The 13,160-nt window shown below is 52.2% G+C and overlaps 1 protein-coding gene and 1 long non-coding RNA gene across 2 annotated transcripts in view; one reads left to right on the top strand and one right to left on the bottom strand.

Moving 5' to 3' along the window:
* PROX1 (prospero homeobox 1) overlaps nucleotides 1–2,783 on the bottom strand; it is a 52,363-nt gene extending 49,580 nt beyond the window's left edge. The window contains exons 1-2 of the mRNA XM_021682557.2: nucleotides 2,594–2,783; nucleotides 2,353–2,458 (exon numbers count right to left, since the gene is read on the bottom strand). The gene's annotated coding sequence lies outside the window, so the exon portion shown is untranslated. The remainder of the gene's footprint in view (nucleotides 1–2,352; nucleotides 2,459–2,593) is intronic.
* Nucleotides 2,784–7,411: 4,628 nt separating this feature from the next.
* LOC110573934 overlaps nucleotides 7,412–13,160 on the top strand; it is a 40,745-nt gene continuing 34,996 nt past the window's right edge. Inside the window, exons 1-2 of the long non-coding RNA XR_002479935.1 lie at nucleotides 7,412–7,701; nucleotides 9,505–9,607. This is a non-coding gene — a long non-coding RNA (uncharacterized LOC110573934). The remainder of the gene's footprint in view (nucleotides 7,702–9,504; nucleotides 9,608–13,160) is intronic.

The raw sequence follows: 13,160 nt of genomic DNA, 5'->3' as shown, positions 1-13,160 counted from the left end.
TCTGAAGTTCTTGCAAGAAACTCTTCACAGAGCCGAGTGCCCCGAATCTTGCTTCAAATAGAAAAGCGCAGTTACCTCTCACGTACTTGAGATTTTCCTTCTCCATCAAAGTAATAACTAGGACATCTGGCACATGTCTGGTACAATGACAGGCTCATTCTACTTTATGAGAGTATTTAACATATGACTTGAAAGAGTTTATGCACATACCTATTCTTTCTGGGCAGGGAGAAAGCACGCTAGAAAGATAAGCTTTAACAACAGTAACACTTTCAAATGACTTTGGTATTCCTGGCGGTTACAAACACCACCCATGGCTGCCCAAAACACACACGCACACAAAAGACAGCTCTCACCCACCCCCCTTTGGGGCACCACAGACCTGGGAGATAGGCATAAACTAGAAAGGGAAGCAAAGGGAAAGTCAATCTCCCTCCACCTGCTGCCTGAAGTGGGGGTACTTTCAGCCGCCTGGCAGACAGAAGTCTGAGACACAGCCTCAGCAGCAGCCTGCCAACATCCTTAAGAAAAATAAACAAACACAGACCAACTCGCCCCCCCCCCCCCCCAAGCCAAAAACACCCCTGGCAGGGCTCAAAACATAACAACAGCCCAGGTCCCATTAGCCCGGACAATCCTATTAACCAGGGCACCCATAAATTCATAAACCTCTGCAAGCCTGGAGCACGCATTGTGGTCTGGAACTGTACAGACACACACAGACACAGAGGAAATTTGCACCTGTCTTTCTTGACACAACACACCTGTCAGGCCCTGCCCATGCACAGCACTCTACTAATAGATCTCTGCCTACCTAGTTTAGGAAAGGAAATTATTTTTTTGTAAGGAAGGTTATAGGTGGGAGGGAAGGAGGGTGGGAGGGAGGGGGTGGGGGAAGGGGGGGGGGCAGAGGGAGAGAGAGAGAGGGAGGGAGAGAGAACAAGACACTTATAGCCTTGACTTTGAGAGAAGGCCACCCTGTGCTTGCACTGTTTTTATAAGCTCAAGGAGACAACACAGACCTTCTTGGAAAAATAAAAACAAGCAGGTGAGTTCCCAGCCTTCCCCCAGGCGGAGTAGGGTTCTGGATTGCCAAGAACAGCAGTTTCACACTCCAACCTGCCTCCTTGGGCTATTTAAGACTATCACCCAACCCCTCCTCCTCCTCCTCCTCTTTCTCTGCCAGCCTGGAGGGCTCTCAACTTCCCGAAAAAAGCTGAGAAGTGGCGGGAGACGTGTGAGTCTCTCTCGAAAGCTACTCCCCCTTTACCTCCCCCCCGCCATTCCACGCCCCCCCCCCCAACTCCAATCCACAATTTACACCAACGTTCAGTTTTAGCAGGGTAAGTGGCTAGCCCGCCAGAAGAACCAACAACTTGCTAAACTGGACTTCGGGTGATGTCTCCCCGCCAACGCCCCCCTCCTCGCCCCCTCCTAGTCTGTTCCGCCAAGATAGCAGCTCTTCCCGACCTCCTCACCATTCTTCCCAGTGACAATTACCCTCACCTCTGTTCTCGTCCCTCCCCAGTCCTCCGAACTGGGGCAGAACTGCAGGTACCACCCAGGCAAGAGCAGATCCGAGCAGCCCCGACAGCGCAGGACTGCCAGCGAGGGCCGTGAGAGTCTTCGCCTCGCAGATCCGCAGCCCAAGAACATCCCCTACCGCCACCCCGCCCCGCGACCACTCGGTCCCCCTGCGGCGCTCGGGCCCCATCCCTCCACCACCCCACCTCCCGAGGCTCCCGCCGCCTCCTTACCCAACTCAACTTGACCTAGCCCTGGGTCCTCGGAGCTCGGGAGAGGGGCGCCGCGCTGGTTTCCCGGGACCATCTCTCCACCGCTCCAACCCCGATTTCAACATTTCGCCGTCGACAGCGTTTTGCGAGGAAAGTAACAGAGCGCCCTCCTCCTCCCTCTGCCCTCCTCCCTACTCCCCAGCCCTCTGCCCGGGTTAAAAAGGAGAAGTGAAAGGTATGCAAATGACAAGCAAATTGGAAGAGCCTGGAAGAAAGGCAGCTATAATAAACAAGACAAAGAGAAAGGACGAGGGGACTAGCACAGGAGTTTTAACCGGGGAAGACGGGAAGGATGAGGCTTGGCGGAAAGAGGGGATCCAGGCGAACAAAAAAGCGACCCGGTCCCCCTCGCGGTCCTCTCTCCCGAGAAGAGAGGGTAGGAGAAAGAAGGAAAGGAAGCAAACGCCTCCTCACAGCCCAGAAAGAGTACACAAAAGGTGACAAGATCAGCGACAAGTCCAGCAGTATCAGCACCGCGCCCCCCCCCCCCATCGCCACCACCACCCCAGCCACCAGCAGGAAAGAGAAAGAAATAAAAACCAAGCGGATCACTTACTCTTAGGAACTGGGAGGAGCGGAGCGCTGAGTTCCACGGAGGCTCCTGCTTAGAAACTGTTTAGAGGCTATTTTATTATGATTCATTTAAATAACACCATTTTCTCCTGGGGGGAAAAAAAAAATGTTTACACGGGTATGAGTAATGGGAGTCTCGTCTCTTTTCTTCTCATTCAAGAACAAGCCAGGACAAGTGATTCTGGAAAAGGGGAGGGGACTGGCGAGGGGGCGAGGATACTTACGCGGGTGCAGAGGGCAGTGGGACCGAGCGTGGTTTTGCCGGCAGGGAGAGGAGAACACGCGCGCGCACACACGCGGCGGTGTCTTGCGGGTGATGAATGTGATAATTGGACCGGGGCCGGTGAGTGTGCGCGAGCGAGCGAGCGAGCGGGGCGAGCGGGCGAGGGAGAGGGGACAGAGGGAAGGGTGGGAGGGGAGAGGAGAGGAGAGGAAAGGAGAGGAGAGGAGAGGGAAGAAGAGGAGGCAGAGGAGAGCAAGGAGGAGCGGAGAGAAGAGAGGAGAGAAAGGAGCCAAGAAGAGAGGAGCGGCGGAGAGGAGCCGAGCGGAGAGGGAGCGGGCGGCCCGGCGAGAGCTCTTTTGCGCCGCTGCGCTTCCCCGGCTGCAATGGTGTATTATTTCAGAGCGCTCCCTCAGCTGAGGGCTCCGCTCCACAACAAGATTTACTTTAAGACACAGCTGAAGGAAACAGGAAGACTGCACGTCACAGTCTGACTGACGTACCCGGCCCCAGCACCCAATCGCGAGGCGCCTTCGGATTCAAGGGGGGATAGCGAGGCAAGAGAACTTGGGAGAAAAAAAATATATAAAAGGGGTGGGGGTGAGGGGCTGGGAAGAGAGGAGGGGAGAGGGGCCCCGCGCTCCCCCTCCCCCGCCTCCATCCCCGGCCCCCACCCCCGCCCCCGCCCTGCCACCGCTTCGGGGCGACGGGATCGCCGCGCCGGGGCCGGAGCGAGCCATCTGCGGGCACTGTGCAAAGCGGGCGACGGCGCGAGCGGCGCTCGGCTCACACTAGCTCGTCCAGGACGCAGGTCCTTCCCCCCCCCCCCTTCCTTTCCCAGATACAGCTGATCCAGTTCCCCGAGTGGCCGAGCGTGGAGCGGACTTGGGTGGAGGAAGGCACGGAAAAGTATACTGGAGAAAAAGTGGGGTTTTAGGGGGTGGGGTGGTATAGGAGGAGGGAGGGGGTAGCTCAAATCGTTCCACCTTTTAAATGATCATAGATAGTATCAAGAATACATGTCACCCTTGCTTCCTTTTAGAGCGGAGGTGGGCAATAAAATACAGGTAGGTTTGGGATTAAAATAATGGGTGCCAGAGGTTTCACTTAGGCTCCGCTGCATCTGGTAGCAGACCAGTATTGGCGGAGTTCCAGTTAATCTTCCGCCAAAATTATTAGGAAGAAGAGTATTTGCCCTTGGTTATTTGGATTGTAGGTAGAGCAGCCTTTTGGGGGGGGGATGAGGAAATGTTACAAACGTTACCTCGCAATTACCCCCACTAACTCACCCACCCCAGAATGACCAGAGAGAGGTTTCATATAGGAGTACACAATTTTGACGCCTGGGTAACAAACTTTAAAGTTTATTAGGCAAGAAATTTCAAACGCTTAAATTTCGGGTTTCAACATAAAGCTATAGAAAATTCACTTTGGTTTGCCATTTCTTGGATGAAAAATAACCAGCAAGATTTCTTTAGCTAATGTGGCTCTTAAAGAGCTCCTTGGGGGTTTGCAAGTTACAAATGCTAAAGGGCATTTCTAGCCGCAGCCAGAACGTGTCTTTCACCGGGCACGGTAAACGGCTTTTAATAAAGCAACCGCGTTTATGACCTAAAGATCCTATAAAAGCCAAGACTTACAAGGGCTGCGAGGCAGAAACATTCATACCTAGTCGATTAGACACTCAGTTTTTAGGTAGGATGGGGACAAGTATTTTTGTATGTTCCTTGAATTCAGGCAGATCAAAGGTTGAATGACATTGGTTGGGACAACAGAGTGTTTATGAGGTGTGTTACAAGTACATTGGCCAACAACTACCACCATCTTCTGCAACACACACACACACACACACAAACATACACCTTTCCCTAGGACATTTACAATTTCAGCCTCAAATTCATCAAACTGTGAAGAAGTCTTTTCTTTGAATAAGAATAGAGATGATAACATGCCTGAGACTATACCCTGTAGGAAACTTTTGGCACGGGATTCAAACACTGAAAAGAAGAAGAAAAAATCAAGCTGGCCAGGGTGGGTGTCAGGGATAAGAAGAGACTTGCTTGAGCATCCCCAGCCTTCATTCCTCCCTTTCCGCTGCCCCCAGACACTCCCTCCACACCGTTACAGAAACCACACAGAGCACACAAACACACCGCTCACACTTCCAATGATAGGCTATTGTATCAAGTGTTATAGTCGGGATGTAACAATTTAGGCTGGGAACAGAAATAATCTATCAACATGACCATTAGATGCAGGATGGAATAATGCTTCTATTGGTTGAGTCCTTTCGAGGTAAGCGGGTGTATTGAGCGCGGAAATGTGGGTTCTGTGAATGGATCAAGGCTACTTCCTTTCTTCTTTTCCGTCCTATTATTTTCTTTAAGTATCCCAGTTTGTACATATGTTAGCGCCAGCCCACAAATAAACTGGTGGGAGTAAAGGATATATGCCCTCCACACCTTAAAACCATCTGCTCAGTTTGACATTTAAAAGGAAGGAGGGCAGGGAAGGAGGAGGGGGAGAAAGGGGAAGAAAGGGAGCCGAGAGAGAAAAGATTCAGAATCTGGAAGGAAATGGCTTGAACTTTAGCCCACAAGTTATGTCAATTGCACCTAGCGCTCGGATGCACGTTTTGCACACTACGCCCGGGAACTGGCCGCAGGAAAAGTTCCCTGCGAACCCCAGTAAGCCCTCTGTCACTCCCGGGGGGAGGCAGGCCTGAATGGAAGTCGGGGTAACCCGCTTGGCAGACAAGGAAGCTCCCCCACCCCCCAGCCAACGCAGCGGAGGCTCGCGGCTCGCCACGCTCTGCCGCGGCAGTTCGCAGCCCGCATTAGGGCGCAAGAGCGGCTGGTTGAAATAGGAGCGCGCGCGACGCTGGACAAGCGAGCTCGGTCCGTAGCCCAGCTCCGTGAGCTACGTACGCGGAGCCCTGTCCTGTCCCTTACTGTCGGGGCGACGTAGAGGCCGGGCTCCTGGCAACCTCTCTTGCCCAAGCTGCGGCGCTCTCCCAGGTCTTGGGCCGTCCTAGAGCAAGGCGTGAGGCCCGAGCCCCCTATCTCCGGCGACTCCCGGTTTGTTTTCTGATAGGGGAGAAGCGATCAGTCAGGTCGGAGCCGAGAAGTCGCCTAGATACTGGCTCCATGTCTGAAACCAGCGGCCAAGCCTAGGGTCAACCCCTTCCTCCGCCCATTGGCAACACAACCCCAATAACTTAAAAGTTAACACAAGTTCTGACCGGTCTTCCAACAAACCTCATCCATGCAGACTGCATTTACTTATTTATGGGAAGGGGGATCTGCTGTGAGTTCTTAGTCAAACTCTTGCAGTTATCACTTATGCATCTGGTTCTGGATTAAACACACTTTGCCTTGACATTTCCTCGGTGTATTTCGGCCCTCCTCCACCGTTCTTTCTTAAAGCCCTTAGATGAAGGTAGGAGGGAAGATTACATATAAGAAATTTAAAACCTTACAAAGAACCATCGTCAGATCCTAAACAAACCGATTCTGGGAATTTTAACCAGATCCAGCAGAGAGGCCAACGTGGGCGTGGATTTCGGGAGAAAGATACTGAAGATCCCTGCCTGGACACACAAACACTCACAAAACCATCCACTCTCCACCACCACCTCCACCCTGAAGAGAGGAAGAGAAAGAGAGAAAAACCAACTCCAGGGTGCAGGCCGGCCTGCTTCCGGCGGTCTAGAGGCAGACTGACCGCCATTCTCTCTCATCCCCCACCCCCCTATCCCCTGTGCCCAGTGTGACGCCAGGCCCAACCTGGGTCTGTTCTGAATGGGGGGAAAAGTGAAATGCCACAAGATCAGTAGCAAGGAGCAGCTGCGGCGTTTCTCTCCTGGGAACGCCACTGCTTCGAAGCCTCCCGAGTGATGTTTGTTTAACCAACAGCTTTCAAAGTAAACAGAGGCCAAGCGCTCCAAAGAAGTTGAAATATAACCCTTACAAGAATTTGGGCCCCGAGTGCCGGCGGAAAAAGTAATTTTTTTTTTTTTTTAAGTAATAAAGCTTCCATCCCAAATAAGGGTCCACCGCAATGCCTAAAGGAAACTAGAACTGTCATAAAAATACAAATTCATCGAAAGGATTCATTAGAATAAAGTGACCTCCAAGAAAATCACCCTTCGTCCACAAAAACACACCTGTGGGGTTGGTTGTCAGCGAGGGAAGGGGCACACTACTAACTTGATTTTAGGGAAGTGGGCGAAAACAATCGAAGGGAGGTACATTCCCTGCCCCGAGTAGAAAAGAGTAGGCTGGGAGCTCTGCGCAGCCAACCCTGGCTTTGCCTCAGGCACCGAACTTTCCAATATCAAGATATTAACAGATGGTGGTGAGCACATGGAGGGCTGTTACTTACATAATCCAGCCACTCCGCCCGGCCGCGCTGAGCCCGGCAAGGCGTCCGCCAGGCCGCGCGCGCGCCTCCCGAGGGGTGCTGTTGGCCCCCTCCCCCCCGCCCGAAATAACGTGCCTTTCTCCAACCCCGCCCGGCTCTTCCGGGGCTAGGATTTGGAGAGGTCATGCTTTCAGAAAAATCTTCGCATCGATCGGATTGTGCTTTACCTTCTTCAGTCCACAGCAGTAAAGAAGCTGGAGACCCAAGGGCAGAGGGAAGCGGAGGGAACGCTTTCGGGGAGAACCCGACGCTCTCCCTCGGGATCTGGGGGGGGGTACCAGGGAGTGGAATGTTCGCAATTTACATCCCTCCTTCTTTGGCTCAGATTAGCAGGTCTTTCCCAGTTCCTGAAATACAAAGGCAGGCTCGGGGCCGCAGCAGAGGGGGAGCGGGGTGGGGTGAGGGTGTGAGTGCGAGGGGACGCCTCTGCACGCGGGGGCGCAGTGGGCAAAGTTACGCAAAGCCTCGGGGCACCGTTACACTCCCGAGCTTCTGCAGGGTTTCAAGCACTGCTTCTCGCACGCGGGGAGTCCCTTTAGGCTGGACGGCCGCCTGCTGCCTTCGCGGCCCCAGCCACCTCCCCCGCGGCCCGGTCCCTCCCGGTGTGCCTTGTGTACCTCCGCCCGCGTGTCGGGGGACGCGTGTGTTTGCCGAGCCTCTCCCTGAGGGCGACTCCGGCCGCCGAAACCCGTGAGGAATACGCCTGCGTGGGTTGCAAAAGTTTCGGGTTGGGAGGGAAGGCTGGGAGTCGCCTCTCCTGGCACCCGGCAGGAGCGGGGCTGCCTGGCCGGCGGCTTCCTCCCGGTCTCCTCCTCCCTCCCGGCCCTTCCTTTCTCGCCGCAGCCCCGCGATAGGTGTCGCGGCCTCTCGGCCCGGAGACCGCGAGCGCGAGATGCTGCGGCGGGGTCCGGCGCTCCGAACACAGGGCACGCCCCTCCGGCCCGCGCGGGCCCCCGGGGGGTCCCGGTCCCCCCGCCGGGGCCCCGAGGCCCTCGCCTCCTCCGGGGCCGCCGCCGGGGCCGGAGCCCTGCTCGGCTGGCTCGCGCTGGGCGCACGCCGGGCGCAGAGGGCAGCCACCTGCTCCCCGCGCTGCGCGGGGCAGGGGCCCTCCGAGCCGCCCGGCCCGAGCGGCCCCGCGGCCCAACCCCCCCTCCTCGCCCGCCGCCCGCAGCCGCCCGCCGTCCGCCTGTTGCTGCGGGGACCGTTCCGGCGGCGGCGCGCCCGCACCCGGGGACGCGCTCCACCTGGGCCAGGGGGGCCTCCGGGAGGACCCAAGGAGGGGCGGGGGCGTTTGAAGGGGTGGAAACCTCCCCTCCTGTCCACCCCCTTTCTTTTGTCAACTAATCTAAGGACATTTGGCCGTTACTCCAGCTTCTCCTTTCTTTGGTCTTTCGACTCCAGGGTGTGAATTCCCAGGAGGTGCTCGATTTTTGGTGGGTTTTGGTGATTTGGAGTGATAAGACTTAAGTTATCCTTCCTGTCCATCTTATTAGGCTTTTATTCAGGAGCGGGCTAGAGATAAATAGGTGTAGGCCAGGCACCGAGGAAAAGAGAAGGAAGCTCCCAGTTTGGATTTATTTGGGGGGAGAGAGAGAGTAACTCTGGAAAGTTGCATTTTGTTTAAATTAGAGCAAGACAAAGTTGAAAGCCAGATTTCTATAATTTTTCTGGTGATATTTCTTTTATGAAGTATCTAAGTGTCTGTTTGTCATCATTTTGAGATCAAAAGGAAAATCCATATGCTGCAGAGTTTTTCGAAATTGCTATTTAAATATGTTTTAAAGGTTTTATCCAACGTGGAGAAGGCTGCTCAGAGGCAAGGCTGGTGACAGGGATAGCGGGATGGTTTGATGTGGAGCAGTGGTTTCCAAGAGTGGCAAGTAATCAAGAATCACCAAGGGAGCTTTTCAAAAACAAAGATTTCTGGGCCCATCCCAGCTAGGCAATCAGTGGGAGGACCTGGGCATCTGGGGGTCATGCTGTGTTTCCAATTACTGCTCAGTTACTGACTCTGTGACCTTAGGTGTGTTACTTAATCTATCTGAGCCTCAGTTCTTTTCATCTGTTAAGTGGGGATAATATCCAACTTACAGAGTTGTAGAGAGTAAAATTGTTCAGCACATGATTGGTGTTCAGTGAACCTATTTTGTCTACAAGTGTGTGCTCTGCACACTCACACTGATCTGTACTCCTTTTATACAGAATTCCTGCCCCCAAATATTTTGATGAAGCTAACTGGATGGTTATTTGATATGTACATGTGTGCACATTTTAGCATATGCATAGCAGCTACTTTGGGCCCTTTATATGCACACTGTTCACCTTTTAGGGAATAAACAGTAGAATTAGTGCATGTTTGGAAGCTAGGCTCTATGCTCTTGGACCTAGACCTGTCCATCCTGGCAGACAGGAATCATTTACTGATCTGAAGTCTGCTTTTTTCCTTTCTTTCTTTTTTTGGTCCTCTCACCTTCCATGCTTTATGGATGGCAGACCTTTCCTACAGAAACTGCCCATCAGACCAATGAAACCGCGGGACACAAAGTTCTATTCAAGAAGAGAACAACAAGAAAGAAAAAAAGGTCAACAATCCTAGGTAAAACTAAGACAAATGTATATCATCTATGGTATGTTTTTACATGTCTGAATGAACAACTCCCCCAAATCTCTGTAAAGTAAACTACAACTCTTCCTGAGATTCTTTTCAAACCAATGACCACAAGCACACCCCAAAATCATTAAAAGGGGGCCTAGGCAAAGAGAGCTGCGAGAAGGCAAAGAAAGATAGGCAGGAAGGTTCATCCCCAGCTGTGATTCTGCAGTAGTGTGAGGGGAAGAAAGCCAGAGAAAGGGAATGGGCTGAATGAACAGAGAAACGTCAAGAAGATTGACAGTTTTAGAACTGGAGATGGCCTTGAGTAGTTAATTATACATCCCCAAAAAGGTATTTGCTGGTACCTTCCAAAAGCTTGAGATGAGTAATCAGGGTGTTTCTTGGTCCGGAATAAGGGACAGATGGACAGCTTGGGGCATCTGTGGGCCCAGTCCCTAGTGAATGAACCCAGGGGTTGGGAGGAGGAGGCACTCCCTGAATGACAGAGAGCTCAAGCATCACCCCTAGATGCCTGTCTTCCTAGGGTTTGTGAATATCTTTGGGCAAGTGTGGAAGATTCCTGCTCTCTGGACCTGGGGGAAGTGGTTAGGACTCTCGGGGACAAAACAAAGACTCTCAAGACAACCACAGAGAAACACACATTTGGGGCCAAGCTTCAGGGAGACAGGTGACACTGACTTCTCACTCCCAGGGTAGGAGGAACACTTTGGCCTATACTTGAGATCCTGGTGGGGAGATGGGGGGGCAGGGGGCAGAGGCGGGGTGGAGGGCAGAGTTTGAAGGGACCAGGGATGGGTAGGGGAGAGTGTCTGTCGGTGAGTGTGGGAGGGGAGTGGGTGGGGGTAAGGAGAGAGTGTAGGTGTATGCCTTGCAGAGCACAAGTTGGAGAGGTCCTGGGGTTCGAGGGAGCAGAGTTAGGGGGTGAGTGCAGGGGGGGGGTGCCTGCGACTGGAAGGAGGCAAGGAGCACCAGTTCCCGGCGAGGCAGCTCACTGGGAGCTGAGTGGTGCATGGAAGTGTGTCTGGAGGGCCGAAGGGGAGGCAACAGAAAAGTTCTGGAGGTTACATATGTATGACCTTTGCTCAAGCCAGGATGAAGGGTACAGGGACTCGGCTTCCTCAGGCCCTCACTAGCCCGCTGAGATTTAGGAAGCCTCGGGCTCCCGCGCTTCTCCAGGCTTGACAGGAAGGCCTGAGAGTCTGCTGTGAGGCACCCTGGGGTCTCCCCCTGGGAGTGTGGGGGCTGGCAGGTGCACAGTGGAGGCACCCTACTCCCTGCTGTGCCTGTTCCTCTGCAGGCACAGCCCTTGGCCCCCCAGGACCTCCCCTCCTGTGCCTCCATCCCTACTCGAGGCCCAGTGTTGCTCCCCTCGCCCTGGTTCCCCTGGGCCTTCTCCTTTTCCCTCACAGATAAAGCACCCTCACCCCTTCATCACCTCCATACTAAGCTGGTGGTAGTGCCTGGGGGGGGGAGCAGGCAGAGGGCAGGAGGGGGTGCATAGCCCAAAGTGGACTCCAGGAAAATGGAACAACACCATTCAACAGATAACTAATGCTCGTGACACATGGCTAAGAATGGCAGTTGGTGACCCTATTGAGGGAGCAGAGTGGACTAGAGGATTTGGGGTCTTAGTCAACACGGGTGGATAGTTATGTGTTTGAGTTAGTTGGGTTTGTGAGACTTCAATTAGAAGCACAAGCCTAGAAGAATCTGGATGAGGGGCAAAAGTGTCCACACCTCCTCCTCTCAATATCCCAGTGGTCTTTCAGTGAGAATTCAGAAGGAGGCAAATAGATGTAGTAATAAGCAATGATAGATAATTCAGCATTTATTGAGCACTTCCAATGTTATAACCGTGCCAGATGCTTTACACCCAGTGCTGCCATTTTTTAATTCTAAAATCCCATGGATGATAAGACACACTATCAATTTAAAGATGGCCTTTGAGAGAAAAACAAAACGTGATATCCTTAAATGTCCAATGGATTGTAAGACACACTGATTTCAGGAACATAATATAGTAGGAGAAAAAGTGAAACTTAGAAGGGAAGAAATAAAATATATTAAGTGTAGTTCTCTCAATAGCCCTGATAAGAATTATCCCCACTGTATGGATGAATAGACTGAGGCTGGGGAAGGTTTTACCACTTGCTCAGGGCCACAAAGCCAGTAATTTGCAGTCTAAATTGGCACCCATGTTTGCCTGCGGTCAGAGCTAGAAGAGTTTCTCCTAGGGCATATAACCTCTGCAAGACTGGGCTTTGTCGGCTTTTTCCTAGCCCTGGTTCTCTCGACCCTTTTACCACCAACACCCCTCCCCCACCCTCTAAGCTATGGAGATTTCCATGAGGAGCAAGTAATTCATTGGGGGAGAAAAGGTACAAAATAGTCAAATTACATTCTTCAGATTCAAATAGAGTCTTTAAAAGGGTAAAAACCATGCATGCCAGGTTTTGCTGTGCACTGCAGGAAGTCCATGAATTCAAGGATCCCTGTATTGCTGAAAATAGAATTGTAAAAAATAAAAGGGGTGGGGGGAGAAAGTGAACGAAACTAATCCTATTAAACGTGGTAGCATGTTTTTGTGGCACGCAGGGAGAGATTAAGCACAGGAAAGGGGATAAGTACTGCTTCAGTTTCACTAAACTAATGTGACAACTTGTCATTGGAAATCTTTGCAGCTTGTTAGTAGATGACTAGCTGATTCAGAAGTGTTTTCTATCATTCCCTTTGTGTCTCCCGTGAGGGTTCTTTTTTTTTTTTTTAATTTTCTTTCTTTTCCTGTTTCTTTCTTACCCATGCTGCTCTATTTTGCTTTTTAATCCTTCGTGTCTCCTTCAAGTCAAAACATTTAGCTGGCTCTAATCAAGATTTGGTTTTGAAGATGCACTTTGACCTCGAGTGGCCCAGAGAAGCCCCGGAGGGGACTGCTCTCCATCCCCAACCCGGCTCGGTCCATCCTGTGGCTGGAAAACCCAAGCTTCTGGGGAAACACTCTCATTTCAGATTTTATTTTTCAACTGTCCTTCCCGTCTTCCCTTTCACCTTTATTTCTTTCTTGTTTTAACCTCGTATCCTCTCCCGTTTGCCTTTCATTTCCAGGCTTCTGACTTTTTTTTCTCACTTTCCCTTTCTCTGCTGTTTTCTAACTTTCTTCCCCTCACCTGCTCGCTTTCCATCTTCTCTTTCATCTCTTTCTTAGAATTTCTTTTCCCTCTTCAACGCACCTAGTAATGCTCTTATTCGAGAGATGGAATCCAACAGATGAGACTGTAGGATTCCTAGAGAAAAGTTGTGAATCCCTCACATGGGTTTTCATATTGAAGTAACTCTTGCTGGGGGGGAGGGGGCAGTGTCATAGGTAGGGGGTGTCAAAAGGCTGATCTCAATCAAGAGGAAGCAAGAATTTTAGGCTCGGTCACGGTCTCTCCAAAGCAGGTGTCTAGTGTGTTTGGAAATGTGGCTGACCGTCCCTCTCTCTCTCTTGCTTTGGCATGGCTTTCTCTCCCACCTTCCTCCTCCACCGCCCCCCCCT

This window comes from Neomonachus schauinslandi, chromosome 6 (genome assembly GCF_002201575.2).
Source record: "Neomonachus schauinslandi chromosome 6, ASM220157v2, whole genome shotgun sequence".
Taxonomy (NCBI): domain Eukaryota; kingdom Metazoa; phylum Chordata; class Mammalia; order Carnivora; family Phocidae; genus Neomonachus; species Neomonachus schauinslandi.
Note: the sequence above shows the minus strand (reverse complement) of the source record. Positions and strands in the feature narration are given on the sequence as shown.